The sequence below is a fragment of the Lates calcarifer genome, linkage group LG12, assembly GCF_001640805.2.
Source record: "Lates calcarifer isolate ASB-BC8 linkage group LG12, TLL_Latcal_v3, whole genome shotgun sequence".
Taxonomy (NCBI): Eukaryota; Metazoa; Chordata; class Actinopteri; family Centropomidae; genus Lates; species Lates calcarifer.
The window spans coordinates 4,849,563-4,870,387 of record NC_066844.1 but is presented as its reverse complement, the minus strand read 5'-3'; the positions used below and the strand labels follow the sequence as shown (position 1 = coordinate 4,870,387).

At 41.8% G+C, this 20,825-nt stretch overlaps 1 protein-coding gene across 1 annotated transcript in view; it reads right to left on the bottom strand.

Annotated features, from left to right (window-relative positions):
• Positions 1-20,825, bottom strand: part of LOC108889786 (plasma membrane calcium-transporting ATPase 1-like) — an 88,577-nt gene that overhangs the window by 66,690 nt on the left and 1,062 nt on the right.

Here is a 20,825-nt window from a genome sequence, read left to right as displayed (position 1 = left end):
CTGAGCAAACAGCCCCCCAGGCCGTCGTGTGTCCACCCGAGAGCACCGGAAAAACACAGATTTATAACATGAATGTTTTTCTTGTTGTAATTATCAGGTCTGTTTGTTGTAGAGAGGAGGAGACCTCTGAGAATAATTCAGCTCCTGGTAAAAACCTCCTGAACGATGAACACTGAAGGAAACCCAGAGAAACTCAAATTTAAGGGTCTTCCATATCCAGTTTGTTTGTTTGAGGCCAGAGTCAATGAGTGTTTGACAAAACACTGCATAATTATCAACTTGTTAGCACAGGTTTTTTTGTTTTTTTTCACCAGGAAAAATCTGGTCTTGTTGTGTTTTGTTCGTTTGTGGTGCCTCTGCAACCCAAGCTAACGTTACTGCAGAGAATGCAGTATAAGTCACAGCCCTGTTTACGACCCACATCAGAACCATGACATCAATTTTGTCGAACAAAAAACTAACGCGATACATGCTAGGTTTGGGAGCTTTAGGAATTTCAGAACTGAAGAAGTCAACATCGTTCTACCAAATGCAAATGTGCCTGAAATGGCTTTATCTTACAATTAGAGAAAAAAACAGCTTCTCCTTTAAGAACATCACAAAGCAGATTTTGCAGGAGTGTGAGACAGAAAGCTGAGGCATGCCAGCGAGACGTGGAGAGTGTCTCTAACACGTTAGATAACAGCAGTTGTCTGCTGCTGGTTGATAAGCAGGACACACCGAGTGGGACATGCCAGCATTTTGCCTCATGAGGTAAATGAAGAAGACGGAGGAGAAGAAACTAAAAATATGTCAGCGCAGGGGGCTGCAAACATCCTGACGAGACAACACAAAGAGACAACAGATGGGACGTGTCAAAGTCGTCATATCAGGGAGTTCATGGCCTCACATTACAGATACCAGAGAGGCCAGGATTAGTGGTGTGTGAGGGTTTGAGAAGTGCTGGACAAAGTGTGTACACACATATTCAACCACAACATGTCAGGTGACCTCCGTCTGTAAAAGCTCCACACTGAGACGTACACCATGTTTCCCAGAGTCCAAGGTGGCAATTTAAAGTCTTGTGGGACTTTTTTTTTTTTTTTTTTTGCGTTAAACCAATAGTCAGTTATCAATACAGTTGCCAATTAGTTGCAGCTCTGGAATGGCACATATGCATTAGCATTTTCTTCATTAGCCTGATGGATACTGGTTCAGTCTAATTAGGGGTAGAGAAAAACATCCTAATTATCAGACTGAATTTCCATTTAGTTTCTCGTCATTATTCAGTCTGACATTTATTCATGTAGTTATTTATTTATTTTTGGTCAAACAAAGCACGGTGTGTTTTACAATGCATTATATGTCATTAGTGTATGTTGTCCTAAACAATAACAATGTGGAATTGAGTGTTTTATTGTTATATGGTCTAAATGCTCCTTAAAAGCTTCTAATCGTTTAAACACAGTCAGGATCTGCACAAAGGACAAGGACAAACATAAACAGCCACTGGAAGCAGCTTTTTCCCAACAAGGTTACCTTAACAGCCTCTATTAAGTCTGAACGCACCATGAACATATTCAGAGAACCAGAAGAATCCACTGTGCTGGGAGCAGTCAGTCAGTTCCTGTTCTGAACCAGCAGTCGACGGCTGTTGAAGTGTTGAAGTTGTTAGGATGGCAATCAGTTCTTTTCCTTCCTCCTCTGCTTTGTTTTATGTTCTACAACCTGCCGTCATTCCCACCTTTGTAATTTATCACGTAATACACAGTTGAGTGTGAACACACACAGAAACACAGCTTACAGCCTGCAGGTTGTTACTGCAGCAGACATGGTTATCTCTCCTCGTCACTAAACTTTATCAAATGTCTCCTCATGTCCTCTGTGCTGTGGGTGTCCGTGAGTGACGATTGCCAGTTTTCAGTTTGAATTTTAAAACATTAGACGAGCGGCCATGTTGTGTGAACAACTGAGGAGCCAGTTAACCAGGCAACAACTTAACATCTAGTCTAATGAAAGCAGCTACACTCATACAGGGTTTCCCACATTGTGTTACAGCAGCAGGAATAAACTCCTCCAGTGACATTAGAAGAAGTTACACCATCATGAAAACAAGCTTCACCACCAAACATCGAAGGTCATCTGTCTAATGAGTGAGTGAATTAAAAATGTTGCAGAGAGAGAAGAAAAACCTTCAGTGTTGAGAAAAGTTGAAACAACTATAGAAATAAATGTGTTGGGGAGAAACTTCTCCACCTCCACCGACCTATTTCCTGCAGGAAAGTAGAATGAGTCATATTTCATTATATATTGATTTAGATGCCATATCGGGCATCTATATGAATTTACAAAGAAACACATTTTCTCCTCTCCACTGGGCTGAAAAAGCAACAGCCACAACTCCATGTGTTTCAGACAAGATAAAATAACAAAGGAGGGATCTTTGGCGAGGGAAACAGTCTGAGGAGGTCGAAACTCCAGCAAGATTTGTAGCATTTAATGTGAGACCATCACATTGATCTTCCATTAAACTACCAGAGGAGACAGAGGAGTTATCGGAGAGAAGGACAAGTTTACACAGACGCTGGAATGACTAGTCTTAATTATGCAGAGTTTAATTAGCAATATAAAATGAATCCCGCTAACGACAGCCAAGAACAGGACAGCTTCACACAACTTGAGACATCCATCTTAAATCTGACTCTAGATCTAAGTGTGTAATCTCCACAAGCAGCTGCTCAAATCTCACAAATCTGCCGTTGTCTATATAATATGTTGTGAATTTATAAAGTACAATGAGGTATCAAGGCCTTTAGTTTCACTGTGGATAGACAGCACAGAGCTGCTGTGGGCAGGGAACTGAAATCAATGAATCGATCAATAAAAATAATGCAGTTTTCTTCCTGTGTGCTCCTCGTGGAGCCAACCGCAAAACTATTTTTGCTTGGTAAATATCTGATGTTACACAGCAGCAGGTTGTTTTCTGTCGGACTGGTCAGACTGTACTGAACGACGGTGGTACTGGCAGTTGAGCAAACACAGTAAAAACAGTACAGGCTGCAAGAAATATACTGAAAGCAATATTTTTCCTGTCAATCACCAGAATAAATAAAAGTTCCAGTTAAGAAAAAAATCAATCAGAGAGGTCGGGTCTACATCAGAGAAGAGGAGTCATTATGATTCATTATTCATCCGTATAGTGGAAGTCAATCTCAGGAGAGTCCTAGAAGACGAAGGGGAATCCATCTGTCTAATTGATTGACTCTGCTACAGCCTCACACTGCAGATAGATGCGTCTTTTAGTTTAATGTCCTCACAGTGCAGAAGTCAAACTGAGAGATTCAGGCAGCAAACGCACCTCTGTAACTGTCCAGATTAACGTTGCCAAGTGAAACGAGTCTCTCGCCTCTTCTCCGCTGCAGAGGCTTATGAAAACATAACACACCCCATCAGCTGAGGTTTGTTTACATCTTGTGAAACTGGCACAATTAGAAAAATATACTGAAAGCTATGGAGTGGTGCAGGGATGATGTATTTTTGTTAGCCAGCCTGGAAGTTAGCATCACTCTGGTTCCCTCGACAAAAAGCCAAAAGGAAAAAGTCTTAAAACCATGAACCTAACCAAAAATCCAATGACTTTGGGATGAGGAAACCAGGAGTGCTAAAATGCTACTTTACATCTGGGTTTTAGGACTCATTCCTGCAGTTCCTGTTTACAGCATGGGAGATAATAATAATATCTTAAGAGAGAATAAGTCACGCTAAATCTTTTAATAAGTCAATGAATTATGACTCCAAGAAGGAGTACAAGAAGTTGTTGTTAAGCAAGCCAACCAGCAGGACAAACTGACTTCCTGTTTTTTTTCCCAATTTACCAGCATTACCTATCCATTTCACCTCACTCAGTGTCTTTGCCTCAGGTCTCTCCCTCCACATTTATAAAACTTCTGCTAATAAGTACCTGTTTTCTCTGAATCTGCTTTTCTTCCCACTATTCTCCGCCTGCTTTGAGGACAAGTTCCTGGAACTAAATCTGGGTCCTGCTCAGGAGTTAATCCAGGTTAATTTCATTGGTTGGCAGCATTGCCGTCGATCATGATCCATCATGTCTTCTTGGTTTTGGATCTTTGCTGCATGTCACTCCCCTTTTCTGTTTTCTGGTGCAAGACAATTGAGCAAGAGCCATAAAAAATCCCTGCACCACATGAAATATGAAAGGCTTGTCATTGTCATGCATATTCATAAAATATCAGGTTACCGTGCTCAGCCGTGGACTGTCAGTACCAGATGCTTAAATGAAGTAGAGCATGAAGATCCAGTTTAATAATCAGTTTCAGCACAGGTGGAGCAGAAAACGCAGCACACCAATTCATCTGTTCCTGCTGTTTGTGCTTTCAGTCTCATATCTGCAGACAGCCGGCTAGCGAGCAGAAAGGCCACATATTTAATGAGGAAACAGTAAACAGTGTCATCTTGTACCCAAATCGATCATGAGATGATGATGATGATTTGGCTCAGCAGGTGATTGACTGATCAATCACACCTGCACGTTCACTTCACAAGGGTTAATCAGAGCAGCGTATTTTAGGGGCAATTTATGCCTTTATGGAAAGTCTAGAGTACAACATGACCGGAAATGACATGCACCAAACATCCAAGGTCAGGCTCAAACCAGGGACATTGTGGTTCATGGTCAGCGCTTTAAATCCCTAGGCCATCAGGCGCTGTGTTACTAATGCAGCTTTGGTCACAACGCCCTGTTGTTTGGGAACCACTGGGATTGTTTGTCCTGCTGCTGCATTTTTAATGATGCACAACTGAAATGTCCCAGTCTGTAAAATACAGTAAAGCAACAAGGAAGATCCTCACACTCACAAGGTTCTTAAAGTACATTAGAAGAACCAGGTTACAGGTTACATTCCTGGTATTTTGTAACCAAAACCAGAACCAAAAAAACCTACTTTAACCATGAGTCAGCTTCTGCATTCTGGAGTCCTAATCAGCTCCGTTGTGCACAACATTTGCTTGGACATTTTTTTTCCTATTGTGCAGAGAAATAGCCTCAACAACCATCAGCCTCTTCCAGTCCTGAGCAGTGAGACGGCACATTACTCAGCCTCAGATGACTGTTGGTGGAGCATCTTGTGACTGAGAGCAGAGTGGAAAAAAGCTTCACAGTCTGCTGTTTGTTGGGCTGAAAACCAGTTGGACAATGTGACACCAAACATTCCTGGGTTTTATGAGAAAATAACTGTTCAAGCTGACAAGAGAGAGAGTGGAGAGAGAGACAGAGGAGCGTGTGAATGCAGAAAAACACAAGCTGCCATTCATGTTAACGGGTGGGAGGGGAGTTTTATCTCGCGGCCCAATCGGAGAGCAGCTGAGTACTCAAGAGGAGGAATGTGGAGTGAGGAGGTGACGGAGGAAACAGTCAGTCATCAGTTTCTTTGATTACGGCATAAAGACGGCGCCTGTCAGAGTGTCTCAACCGGAGCTGTGCAGGGGTACCTTTGTTGGGCTGACCTGAATGCTCTGAAGCATCAAAGCCTGACCTGTTGCCGCAGTAAATGTAGTTCAAATCTGTGTTCGAATACCTTTTTTTCCCCAAATAGTCCAAGAAGTACTGAAATGTACTATGAAACGAAAGTTACTACGACTGCCCCTTAAGACTCAAAAATGTCAATTGACTGCAGAGGGTCACAGGAAGCGGAGACAGTGGTAATACCCAATTGAGAAGACGAAGAAGAGAAAAAGAGAGAGAAAGGTAGAACATTAAGTTAGATTTGTAAACAACTGATCCTCACTCTCCAGGGACAAACCCCATAAAGTTGTTATTGGCCTATGTTCGCAAGATGTGGAAAAGTGAAGTATTCAGAATAATTTCCAACTTTGAGAAGATGAGCCACAAACAGTCAAAAGGAAAGTGGCATATCACAAATATACAAGTCTGGCAAATCACCTGAAAACTGTGAGCAACGGCTGAGACGTCTGCAGCTGAACTGATAAAATGTCCTTTTTTCCTATTAAAGCATAATAAAGTATTACTATAAAGCCTGGGACAGCCCTGGAGCTTTGTACGTCCACCATCTACATCTTCTAGCAACTCTGCTGCATTCATTCATTCATTCATTTAAAAATGTACACACACCCACGCCCACAATGTATACACTTCAACACCTATGCACGAGGAGCTGGAGGTCAAACCACCACCCCTGCAATTCATCAGCTACCTGTCCTACCACCTGAGCCACGGCCGCCATGTTAGTCTGCACATACAGCATCATTTCTACCGTTTTCAGGCTTCACACATGCTGTTAAAAGCAGAACACAGCAATCTGACACATTCAAAGTCACATGAAAACATGCATGCATGTGTGTGAAACTGTGCTGTATGAACACACACACATACACACAGAGCACTCATGTGCCTCTCCTCCACCCTCTCCTGCCCATTTTTTCCTCTGGTGAACTTTGAAATGAAAAGCCACTTCAGTTTCATTGAGCACATGATCTCACAGAGCTGAGGCCAAAGGCTCTCTGACTGTACTGAGAGTCAAACACAACGGCAGGTCAGAGGAACAAAGCTTCAAGACCTGATTCTGGTCCTCAGGGGTCGGATGTCACAGAGTTATAACGACATTTAGAGTTCAAGAAACTCGAGTGAAGTGGCTGAGAACAAAAGCTGAGATTTTTTCCCAAACAGCAGAGGAGCGAGCAGGTCCCTGTTCCCCTCTGATGTGTTTTTATGTTTTAACAGTTTTCATCTTGTCCCAGTTTGGAGGAGCGTCTTGGCTGTGACAGCAGAGCGAGTGTGTTCAGATCTGAGCCGTGTGTTTCGGTGTCTACACACCGTGATGAATGGCTGCATGCTGACTGTTCAGTCGTGGCCAAACACAGCCACGCCCGCCCCAGCGTCTACAACACAAACACTGCATTCCAGTACCACCCCCCACCCCCCTGCTGCACAGACCGGGAGACCAGGAATGAGATCTGACTGGGACCTGGTAGACAGAGGTTATAGCTTGTCTGTCGCAGGGTTCCCCCGCCGTCAGTTCGACATCACGCTGACGGCAGAACTGAAAACAAACCACAGCGGGGATTCTGTGCAGCGTCTGCAGTCTGAACAGGAACCAGGACTGAGTGTCAGCAGGGTTTCCCCACAGGACAATTTAGCCGCTCGACTCATCTGGTGACCACTTTTGGCAAATATTTTGAGAACATGTAGGAAAATGTAACCATGGCTACACAGCCTAAACAACAGTCAGCAAACTCTTTAAATAAATGGCATTTGTGGCATTTTTTAGTGAAGTGGGGAGGTAACACATGATATTACAACATGCGCCAAAACTGAGTCAACATTAGGGATGTGCCTAGATACATGGTCCCTAAGCTGATACAAAACAATAACACTACTACACATACAGTAATTTTGATAATATTGGATATTGATTAAGCTCTAAGCTCTTGGTCATAAATTAAACTGCTTTACTTCTGAGTAACTGGGATAAAAATCAATATTCCCTCAATTTTTATGTGAAGCACTTGAGAGAGAAATTGCCCAAAGAGGAGGATGTTTTTACTAAAATGCTAAATGGTCAGAATCATCCATCTTTTCCCAAAATGCTGCTATGGACAGATGTCCTTGTCAAACAAAACACAGTTCATGAATTTATTCATTGCCTTCAAAAACAAGAGGAGCAGGGGCCACATGGATGTAGCGTTGGCTGCTACTGTTGCTGACTGTAATTTTACGTCACTTTCTTACACAGTTTTGAGGTTTGTGGTGGGAGTGGCAGATTTTATGACGCCCTGGCCTGGATTTCATACAGTATTTGGGTCAGAGCTGTGGTTGTGCATCAATGCATCGTCATAATCATCTATGTAGTTACTAGATGAGAGTTTAAACTGTTGCCTCACTCGTTATTTGCTGTGTGGTGTGGAACCACTACTAGTTTATATTTTATAAAAATGTAAGAATTCCTCCTTATGTTGGCGTAGGTGCGGTTTATTTTTTTACATATGATATTAAACACTGTGGGAAGCCCTGAAATATTTAGTTTACTGTTATATAAGACAAAGAAACCCAGTAAATATTCACATTGGAGAAGCTGAAACCAGTGAATTCCTGGCATTATGGCTTAAAATAATTAGTTAACTGAATTCAGTTTAACTGTTTCTGCCACTAGCAAATCTCTTCCAGAGAGAAAAATGTTTGCAAAACATCAACCGAATACAAACATGTTGATCGGTAGCATTTAAAAACATCCTGCTAATAAACTGATAAACTGTCTATCCGTCGATTTTCTTGACAACCATTCATCCGATCGACTTCAAACTTGCCGAGTGTATTGCTGAGGACCCGGATGAGTGCAGCGTCAGCTGTGATGTTTTTTGGGCGAGGGGTTCTCGTATATGTTTACATGTCGATTTAAGGACAACAGGTCTGCCCACTGATTGACAGTTAATCACAATGTGTCAGTTGTGCCATGATTTCATACCAGAGCAATGACACATGGGAAAAAAGTTGTGTTGACTCATGATGACCCAACCCCCAACAAAAGATGGCCTCCACCAGCAGAACACCACTCATATTTTCAACAACATTTCACACATTATTGAGCTTCCAATGGAGCTTCTCAGATTTAAGTTTGACAGAAATCAGACTAAGTGCTGTAACTTGAACCTGACTCCACCTCTGCTGGCTTTAGTCTAAAACTATAACAGTCATGGATCCAGGAAACTGGCCCTTTACTGCTTTTTAACAAAAAGTTCCTCTGAAATGAAGGAGAATCAAATATAATATGAAGAAAGGAAGAGCTGGGGCTGAAACGTGACACACACTTGTCTCGCAGCACCTGTTGGCTGCGGTGAGTACAGGGAAGTGAAATCCTGCCTGTTGCCAACACAACATGAGGAAACCATCAAGCCTCCACTTCCTGTTGGTTCTGTATCCGCCCTCCATCTGCTCACTTCCTCCTCCCCTGACCAACGCCTTTTTCTGTCTTGTCTCTGAGGGGAGACACTCACCACATTACCTCCCTCTACAGACTGTCACTTCACCTTTACTTGGTCCTGCTCGCCTTTTCAATCATTTCCGTTTCAAATAAGATGAAACGAATATTCTGCAGTTTCCCAGCACAACTTTCCAGGCTGTAACAGGGTTGGGCAATATAGCGAATAACCCCCGATACAAGGTTATACATCACTGAACATGACTCATTTATGGTGATACTGGAATATATATCATTTTTGCATAAATATGACAGTGTCCTTTGATTTGTCAGCTTTTAATTTGCTGGATGCAATAAACATTTTCTCAATGTTCTCCCCATGTCTGCATGGGTTTCCTCCGGCTTCTTCCCACTGTCCAGCTGGCAGCTTTAAATTGCCCTTAGGTATGTATGTCAGTGTGAGCATGAATGGGTGTTTGTCCTGTGATAGACTGGTGATCTGCCCAGGGTGTACCCCGCCTCTCACCCAGTGCCAGCTGGGATTGGCTGCAGCCACCGCCCCACCACAGTGACCTCTAATGGCTAATGGAGGGGTGGATATGATATATACGGATATAAAATGACATGACGTATGATACATTAAGCGAGAGGCAGGGTACATCCTGGGCAGATCGCCAGTCTATCACAGGGCTGACATATAGAGACAAACAACCATTCAGGCTCACATTCACACCAATTTAGAGTCACTAGTTACCCTAACCTGCATGTCTTTGGACTGTGGGAGGAAGCCGGAGTACCCAGAGATGTTTGCCTCCAATTCAAGGACAATACACCATATGTATTTAATGCTCAGGAGTGATCACAGAAAATGACACAACATGAAATACAACACACATACAAAAAGCATTTTTGCAGCATTAAATTTAGATTAAAACAACTTGGACTGCTTCTGAAAATGTATGTTTAGACAGTGATGAAATAATGAACCACTAACCGAGTCAGTTCACTTGCAGCTCCTCTGCTGTGTGTTTCAGTTCTGTTGCAGCTTGTTGGTAAAAAAAAAAAAAAGCTCTCTGCTCTCTGATACGCTCTCTTTCTCCTGCAGCATCCCTCTCTTTATTCTCTCATCTTTATCAGTTGTTAACATGCTGCAGAGGGATGCCAAGTAAGCTGCCAGCATTAAACACACACACACACACACACCTACAGACACACACCCACACAGTGGACTACACAAACACCGGTCTAAATTACACAGCTGCTCAGTCTTGGAGCTGAGTCACTTCACTGCAGTCTGTTTAATATATTGTATATAAAGTTCAACATTAAGGAAATTTTCAGACAGAGCAGTTGCTGTCGCTGTCTCCTCCGCCTCTGATATAAACATCACTGTGCCACAAGGTAGCCGCCCTCTCTTATCACGCCACTGCCACCTTCATGAATATCTGTCCAATCTGAGTTGACGAAGGTTTATTTTTTTGAACTTGTTTTATGACTACAGACGAATTTAAAAAACAGTTTGAAGTTTTGGGTGACTGCAAATCAGCACCGTCTGAGAGACAGCAGCAATGACTGTCAAAATGGCCGCCACTGAGCTCCCTCTTCATCTTGGGGAGGACGTAGGAGTCTGAAGGGTCAGATCAGGTCAACAGGGCGTAGGTGTTTGACCAGTTCAGATCAAAAATGCAGTTTTCAATTACCAGAAACAAAAAAACCATACAACTTTCTGCATAAATCAATCAAAGAGCAGATCCGCATGTGGCTGTGACGAAAGCTGTTTGACTCATCTCTTTCTACCTCAGGCCATGAACTTATCAATCACCCGTTGTAATCATGTCATGCAACCATTTCCTCCACTTTAAGCCCACTCTGCCTGGGTATGAGATGAGATCCAGCAGGTGTATCATATGTAATCAGGCCATTTAATCACATTTCCTGCATTATCTAGAGTCCTATGTTCACTGTGTGATATGAGGGAGGTCCACAGAGAGGAGAAAACCCAGTTGCTGTGGTCCCAAAGTGGGCATCTCTATGGCCACCATAGCCCCAGTCAGTTGCATTTTTGCAGCTACAGCAGCTACTTACATAGGCTCTAAAACTACACCGTGTAATGCAGAAGTATAAATCCAGCTTAACAGCTTGCTGTGTGAAAGCACATTTGCTGACACTGAAACACTGAGTCTTTGGTGCCTCAGATTTAACTTTGGAGGAACCTAACACACACATTCATACCAGGCTGTTTTATCCATAAACAGGATATCAAGAAAATGTGCTGTATCATAAAAAGATCCATATCTCCCACCTCTGTTTTGCATATATTAACATACTAAAACTTTGTTTGTAACAAAGAGATAAAAAGCGGTACAGACAATAAGTATGAAACAAAATCTTCCAGATGTGAATTTTTTTACCATATTTTGAGAACATAATCATGTGAAAGGTTATTGGGACTCATCAGCAAATCAATCACAGACAAATCAATCTTTTGCAGTTTGCAGATAAAACTCTGCAAACTGATAATTACTGATCCTCATAGCAACAACTGACGCACATCAACACCGTATCAACCCACAGAGCAGCAAATACACTCACGTGTAACATTCCCACACAAACACACACACCTATGTCTGTTAGTACACAGCATTAAACACACACTCATACACTCACTCACACACACACACCGCTCAGCTCACTGCAGCTCATCACATTCACAACAAGCTTCAACACCTCTCTGCACCGACGGCTTCATCAGGATTAACACACACAGACACACACACACACACAGACAAACGTATCTGAGCGTGTCACAGCAGCACCTTCACCTTTAGGAGGTGAGAGGAGTTAAAGTTAGACCGCTGAGAGAAAGAAAAGGAGCTAAAAATCCTCCTCATCAATATATAACAATGACTGCGGTGCTCACAGACTGAGGTATATAATATTTTATGTTTAATGTTAAGTTTAGTTTGTTCTTTTCTCTTTACCGCATTCTATTTTTATTCTTTGCATTATTTTATGACATGGATTTCCCCGTCATTATTCATTCGTCTATTTTTGTTTTCATGTTTAATTTTTGTCACTGGTTTATTTTCTTCCTATGATCTTGCTGTATTTTATTTTAATCGTTGTTTCCTCTTTAAAGTTAGAGCTTCTCTGTTAGGGACTTCACTTTCACACCTAAGGACCTGACCAGTGTGTTTCAGATGTCAGTTAAACTTCATTTGAATGTGGTAAACAAAACAGTGCACGCTGCTTCGACATGTCGACCTACATTGACAACAAAAAAACCACAGAAGGCATACAGGATGGTGAACAGCAGCCTGAGTCCAGGCCTCTGAAATTTACAGATCTGCTGTTGCCTTCACTAACAGCTGCTTCACTGACTGGAAAAAAAAAGACCAATGAAAGCTTTTGTGGGTGGGGTTAAGAAGGAAAACGTCATCTTCGTGCACCAGAGCATGAAAAATGAGATGTTTGCAACTGTAGCAGGGTGTTGTACTTTAAACTTAACACCACATCAGGCTGAATAATGAGAGGAATTAGGTCTGATTATTTACCCAAAAACATATCTTTATGTAGTTTTGCATCACTGTGTTGAAAGACAGATGTTGCACATTATTTTCTGCCCTAAATTTAATCACATCATTTTCAATAAATACTCTAAATCCTACATAATTAAACTAAGAATGTCTATGACATCTAATTAGACATTAAACCAATCAGTTAGGCCAGAATCTGTCACTGATCACTGTGACAGACATATTAAGCTGTCGCATATCGTTTCTTGATCTACTGTAAATTGTAATTATGGTTTATCCCACTTAATTTGACCTCGACTGAGTCATGTATTTGTTTGAGTGATGGGATGGGCACAGTTGGCAGTTACCAAGAAAAACGTCACACAAAGGGCAGAGGCGGTTTTATTTTGCATTCAGTTTTTCCAGGTCCCAAAATGATCCACTATCTGTTAAACTCCTTTTTATCAAACCTTTTATCTCTGCTCACTGTATCATTAATAAAAGGTAGCAGCTTCTCATTTATTACCCATCACTGGCAGCAGATTATGTCAGCAGTAGATAATTAAAGTTAATTCAAGAGCAGCTAAACTTTTGGCTGGTGGTTAATATGCTCTCTGTGGCTGGTGTCTGTTCTGAAACAGAAACCACTCTGTAACCATGACTGGTGTTTCTGCATCAAGTCAACTTCAGGGGGAGTCCCTCGGTTGAACTTTTAAACATATATTATTATTTCTTTACAAAGTTATAGCTGTGAAGTATTTTTTTTCACTCAGATACATGTTTAGTAAACATTTTGTATCTACTGCAGCTGATTTCGTTTTCAGATTAGAGCTACAGGTTGTCACCATTAATTAGGTCACAGGTTAAAACTGTAAAGTACCTGGTTCTTTGAGTTTTAGTCTTTAATAACTTGAGGTACTTGCACATAATTAAAACTGAGCCTGACGAGATCTGATTAAATGTTACTGAACCACAGCCCTGATCAACTAGTTCATGCTTTTTAAAAAACGTGAACGTCCGCCCTGCAGCTCAAACCTTCCTGTCTGTCACACACACAAACACAAACTCCCACATTCCCACCCACAAAGCACCTGCCAACCACCAGACACACACACACACATACACAGAGGCGTTATGTAAGCATGTGTCAGGAGGACACTCTCAGATGGTTCAGTTACAATCATCAATCCTACTGACGCCTCCACGACATCTGCGCGGATATTTCCAAAAAGGCAGGTGCGGCGACAAGGTGTCCACTAGTCCAATGAGGAGGCAGAATCGTCCCTGTGTGGACATCTTGGAGTCCATTATCGTCTCCTCTATCATCTCCACTCACATTGCTTCAGTTAGTTAAGTTTCACCAGTCAGTGAACTGCTAACAAAGCCTGGAGCATCAGTTCTGTTGCTATGGTTACCTGCACTTTAACATACGTCGTGTGCAGCACTGAACGGGATCTGGAATTTGCATATGTTGCACATTGTGCTGGTGCATGAAAGATGAAAGTGAAACAATGACTTTGTCGAAACCATTCCGCCTCCGCCTGAGCTGCAGACTTCTGGCACTGATACAAAATCTATTTTCCATGGCATGTAATATAAGTAAATATAAACTAAACTCACAAAGGAATGCTGTAACATGCTCTTATTGCATCAGGGAAAGGATTTTAAGCTGAGTGGTGAGCGTTGGACAACAGGTAAAACAGAGAATGTGTCATATTTGCATTAATAACAAATTAAAACAGGAGGAGATCAGTCTTCTTACGAAAATATGATCAAATATATTCATAAAACAGGGGAAATTAGAGATAAAGGTCTGTTTCAAATAAATAAGCTGAGATAAATAAAACCAGAGCATGCAGTCTACCATAATCACTTTGTTTAAGGATTAAAGATGACTCAATTGATCAACTAATGGACAGAATTGGCTGATAATGAGCATAATCATTAGTTGCAGCTATTATTAGCATCAGCTCATGGAAATTTTATTCATATTTTAATAGTTAAGTTTCTGTTTAATTCTCCTTTGTGGTGTATTTTGTGTTGTTATCTATCTGGAGGAGACTCTTGAGAAAAGATTGGTTAAATTTTAAAATATTAATTAATAAATAAAGGCATCACACACAGCTGTGTTTCCGCAGGTCTCCTTTACAGTGGGGTGAAGTCTTTCCAGCCAGCAGTATTATGAAATAATTATAAAGGCCAACAGCTCTATTATAATCACAAACTGTGAGGCTTTGCTGAGGAGCACAGAGCATCCATATCTTAAATATAGGACTGAGCTTCTCACAGCTGCACTGCGTCCATTAATAATTGATGGTGGACTTACATAAGAGGCAAAGTGTGCGTTTGCTGGATCTGGTTCACAAGCAGGGATTCCATCTGCAGAGGGGTTTCCACATTTCACTGAATTTCAAAACCACACCGGGGTAATAGTCTGTGTGTTTCGCTTGGGTTCTTAAGTCCCAGCTGTGAATGATACTCTGCTCTGGCTGCTACAGGAGCGTGAGTCTCTGTAGGTGTAGGACTAGAGGTGGGTAATATGATAACTTATAGAGGTAGACTGTATAAATCTATCAGCTGTCAAAGATTTTTCCATACTGCATCTAAGCTTTTAATGTCTCTGATTGTAAGAGTTCAAATTTGCACTGCTGTGATGAAGCACTAGGATTTTACAGATATCTAATTTGTTGGAAACATTTATGTCTGGTTATTTTGCTTATAAATGGTTGATTTTCCAGAAAATATACTATATCACAGGTCTGCTCAATTATTTTGGTCAATATTGATATCACGATTACTCACTGACTTTGGATTCACTGCAGATATAAAGTTTGAAGTTAAGCTATAAAAATATGAAATATTGTGTCTGAAGTGAGGACTAGTGTGTAAAAACGGACAAAACATAAAAGCATCAAAAGGCAAAAACATAAAACCTGAGAGCAATAAAAGATCAGAGTTTGTTCAAGTGCGTCAGACAGAGTCAGAATAAAATAAGATAGCTTACTTTTATATTTCATTCTGCAGTTCAACGGTCATAAAGTGACCGAAAGAAGACTGAAAAGTTCAGAGTTCAGCAGTGAGAAAGGAAACTGTTGTTCTGCCTCAGGGTGAGTCAGATCGTATTGATCTGTAAAATCAGGCCCCAGAGGGTTTGGACTCCATCTGGAGGTCTGAAGGTCTGAATCACTGTGATCACAGTAACACACTTGTTTGCAGCCTGATTGTGAGTGTAGCAGGTTGGTCTGAGGTGCCAACACGTCAAACCACATACGCATTTCTTTTTAACAGTTCACATGTGTTACTTTAATTTGCACAAAAAATGTAATAAACTGTATTCACTGGGACCAGAATGAGTTACAGTACAATACACATACACAGAATTCAACAACATTAAAACAGCGAGCGAGTGCTTTTTGTAGAGATGCCATTTTTAAATCAACATTGAACAAATCACACTGAGGAGAGAGAAATCCATCAGAGTAGAGGAAACCCTGCAGCCAGTGTATTCAAACACAACAGCCTCAGTCTCCCACAATTCACTACAGCAGCCACACATCAGATCATACGTGTTAGACAGCAGGTAAAATCAAAACAGCATCCATGAGCTGACAGGGCTGACAGGACATTTCAACAACCAGACAGACACAGATATAAACACTAGACCTCAATCAATCATCTCCTCTTTCTGCTTGTTTCTCAAAAGGCCTTCTGGGAAATGTAGGAAAATCACAGAGAAAAAAATTCAAAGAAATAGAATGGATTAAACTTCATTTATGTTCCACGTGGGGAGAAGTGTGATTGTCCACACATAAAAAAAACCAATTTAAAAATCAAAACTAGAATGATGTGTTATTCCTCTGCCTGGCCAGTGACTTGCAACCACTTCATCCTTGAGTCCAGGTGAACATTTGTACCAAATTTGAAGAAATTCCCTAAAGGCATTACTGAGCTATCACATTCACGAGAACGGGACAGGCGGAGGGACTACCCAAAAAACACTGAGCCTCCAGCGATGGCTGTCACCGGTGCAGAGGCATAATCACCAGAGGACAGCAGATTCTCACAGCTCCACAACCTGAGGCAGAGCTCATCCTTAGCTCTTATGATCACAGTCACTGAAGCACAGACAAAAATAGCTGCCGATACCAGATATCGAACCTTAAACATACTTCAAGTCAGTGCAGAAACATCTGTCTAGTTGGTGATAGTGAAAAAACTTCAGTCAGGTGTCTGTTTAGTATCGTTAAATACTCAAAGTTGGTCAAAGAAATTAGAAGATGGCAGAAGATATTTTCATAACTCAACAACATAGTAAAAATAATGAAACTCAACACCACCTGGAGCATCAGGAACAAGTGACAGTGACACCTGAGATCACACTGAGCTTCTTCAGTTAAAAAAATCAAAATAAAATAAGAATGAAATGTTAAATCTATTCTTGTTTCTGCTGCTGGAGGAGCCTGAACCTCCTGCAGGACGTTAAGAGGACAGACACACTGAGTCAGCATCCGCCTCTTCCTGTGCTCATCAGGCCCTCAGCAGCAGCCTCAGACACAAACAGAGCACTCATCTGTCTGCAGGTAAACCTAACTGTGTCCTCGGCTGGGAGGAGGTCACGCTCGAGGATGGAGAGATAAAAATCCATCAGAGGGAAAGCGGCATTGTTTTCAGATGTGATTCATTAGAGCTGGCACCATCCGTCTATTTGTTATTATCTATACCCATCTATTATCCTGTGCAGGGGCATCAGGTGGGGGTTCAGCCTATCCCTGAACAAGCTGCCACTCTATCATAAGGCGTGCATAAAAGTCTCATTTAAAAACTCATATTCAAATCATGGCAGTCTCAAAGAGCAGCCAGGGGTGTGGCCGGCATGAGCAAACACAGGCCTGGAAAAAAAGAAACACTCAGCGTGGAGTTACCTGCAGCCATGTTACATGGTTCACATGGTAAATTCAGTACGACGTACACGTTCACAGCAGTAAGACCTCACTACAACATGTCACATTGGCCACAGTACTGCTCTCACTTTCTCTTTTTAACACTAAAACTGTTTTCATTCACCAATAACTTTTTTCATGTTAGCTGTTTTTCCCAGTCATAGCTAAGCTTCTATCAATGAAACTAAACACTTCCTGCAGATTTTTTTTTACATCAACTCCTCCAAATTAAACGGTCTCTGCTCTCTGACATGAACCATGGGAGTGTCTCCAGAATGAGAATTTAAAAATCCACATATCTAACCCTTTTATGATGTGACAATGCTGTGGTAAAGGTTTGGTTCGGTTTAGGGAAAGATTATAGTTTGGGTAGAGGACTTTCATCGCTTTACTTACAATAATAGGTTTAAGTATAAAACAACACTTGTTAGTTCTTTTAATTATCAACATTTAAGTACACATTTAAATTTTGATGACAAATTGTTAACTAACGTACGGGTCAATAATAAGATGGCAATGATATGAAGTGACTTTAAGAGGAATTTAGTTTCCTGTGCTCTGTTAGAAGATCACTGGTGGCTGTACTCTACTGAAAAGTAAATAACCCAGTACTCAGTACTGCCAGAGGCTGCTCTGGGTCAAGGGATCCCAGTAGTTGGTCCCCTGACTCCTCAGATGCAGTGCTAGCAACCGCAGCAGGACCTCAAACATCCCACTGACATCTTAAAATATGTTCAAAACTGGCCTATATTTCACATTTTCATACTGTTTATTTGCCATGCTTCTCTGGAGTTTAAAAGCCTTAATTCTGACTTTATCTGCAGAACTGTAATACATAGCAATTATTCTGGTTATTATTTTCTCAGTTAAATGGGTAATAAAAAAAATGTCCATCACAGTTTAATCAGAGCTCACGGTGATGTCATTAAATTAATGTCTTGTTTTATTCGATCAACTATCGAAGGCCTAGAGGAGGAAAGAAAATCCTCACACTGGTTATTATTTGACATTTCTTCTTTAAAATGACTTAAACAGTGAACTGATTAACTAGTTAAAGAATAAAGATTAATCAGCAAATCTTTTCTGCTCCAGTTAGAATCAGACATAGGCCAGCTCGCCTCAAGTAAAGACCACCTCAGCTAACTTCATAAAAAATAAATACACTTATATTAAAATTAAACTGTGAACCTTCAGGGAAGGAGAGCAGAGGTGTTATTTCACACAGCAAACGCCATTAGTGTGGCTGCTGCTCAGGCCGTCATCTGTTAACTAATTATATCACAAGACAAGACGCATCAGGATCTGGTGTGGCAGACCACCTCGGCTGAATCGCAGCACGAGGGAAATCCTGAACCGGTCCTTCGTTTCAATACATCGTCCTGTGTGAAGGGACCCAAAGACACTAATAATCACCTTTAAGGGATTTTTGTTAATTGGGTGTTTTTGAACCAATGCATGCTGTCAATAAGACTTGATGGTGTGCAGGAACTTGCAGGAGCTTGGTCGGGTCTCAGCACCCCATAAATCAGATCAATGCATCACTAATCATTTGGTTTCTCCTTTATATTCAAATGGATATGAAGTGATTTGTGGGATTTGGACGGCTGGTGCTGATACATTGAAATACAGTGAAAAACAAGCATATTTGATCAAAAGTAGCCATTTTCCCCTCAAGGAACCAGCAAACAACAGAGTCACTGTGCCATCGCTGCTCACAAAATCACCAAAAATTCAACATATTTCTCTGAATCGGGCATCAAAGTTTTGCCTGCAGCCTGATTTTCTTTGCAAAGAGCCTCTCTGTTTGGTAAATTAGCGGTGCTGGAAAACAGAAGGAGCAATGCCCTCGTTTGGAGGTCACAAGCTGAAGAGGAGTCACCATGAGCCAAGATGCGGGATCCCCCCTCCTTCCTAACGCAATAAGGCAGGACACACCCAGATACAGAGAGGGAGGAGGAGGGAGGAGGAGGAGGGAGGTGGATGAAATGAGAGGAGAGGAGGAAAAAGAAAAAGCAGAGCTGCTGCTGCCCATCCGCCCATCTTTGCGGATGACGTAAGGCCGGTTCTTCGCGAGCTGAACGCCCGTTAATTAAAATAAAACGGTAAAGATATTTTTCTATCTCCTCTCCTCTACACCCTCGTTCACTGAAGCCCGTCATTATAACAGCCTGGAAAGCAGAAGCACTATTTACACTGTTGAGTGATAAATGTGGGGAAACCACTCCAACAAGCTGAACAAGCTCACCCTGAAGGCACCGCATTCATGACAACAGTGCAAGGACACCAGTCATACCAGAAACACATTTTAATACCATCACATTAGCAACAAGCCGCAGCAACCAGTGTCCGCTGAAAAAATGCCTGTTTTTATTATCAAGTTACCACAGCCCGTGTAAATCTCTGAAAAAGGGGGGGTTTCTTTTATGGTTACCAAGGGGAAATATCACTCGGAAAACAAAACATTGTAAGCAGAGACTATGAGCAAACTGTTTCCAGACACTCGGAGACATCCGCAGGCGGTCTGATTCCTGCCTAGCAGCCACTGCAACAGTCGATACGTGCCGTTCCGTCGCCCGGGGAGACCCGACACAACAGCACCATGCAGAATCCTGCAATTTTTTATTAAATTTCCCTATTAGGTTGCGAATATTGATCATTTATACACATTAAAAGCATGTTCGCAATCAGTAGAAGTAGCTCTTCAATTCGGCATACCCCCAATACACATAAAACATGTTATTTCACTAAAATTACAACTTTACCAACTGATAGGCACTGATAGTCTCACGAGCTGGAAAATACACAGCAGCGGGCGATAGAAACTACTGCGTACCAAGTCTAAAAGTTGCCTATGTTATCAGAATTAAGTCATATTCGATTGATTATAGGCGTGCTTAACCCTAAACTACCGTACATCGGCAAAGCGTGTGTTTAAGGGGCGTTTTGGTGTATCGAAAACCGATATTAAGTTGGCGTTCAACGTCCACATTTTTTGAATGGAGACTTGACAGCGCTTGTCTGCAGAGCGAGAGAAAGGCACGTATCGGGGGCTGTAACCTAGCTAACTGTCGGGACGTTGGGCGAGAAGGAAAACGGGTAGAAAACGTGCCTCGCGGGGGGGACTTACGAGACACCGTTGGGGGGTTAATCTCGCCGGGAATATGATAAAATAGAGACTACGGTGAACACGAAGGGGATAGTTGCGCGTTCACACCTGTGGAAAATCCTCAGATTCGCCTGTAGTTGCTAATAAGTGGGTGTCAAGGTAAGGAAACAGGCAGTTGTGAACGTTACCCGGATGCTAAGCAGTGCGGACAACCGGGGACACGACAGACTCCTTGAAAACACGTTTAAAAAATCACTTTAACGGTCACTGGCAGGCACGCGATCCCTCGTCGTAACGGCTTAAAGTGAAGTGAAAGAAGGCGGACTTGTGGTGA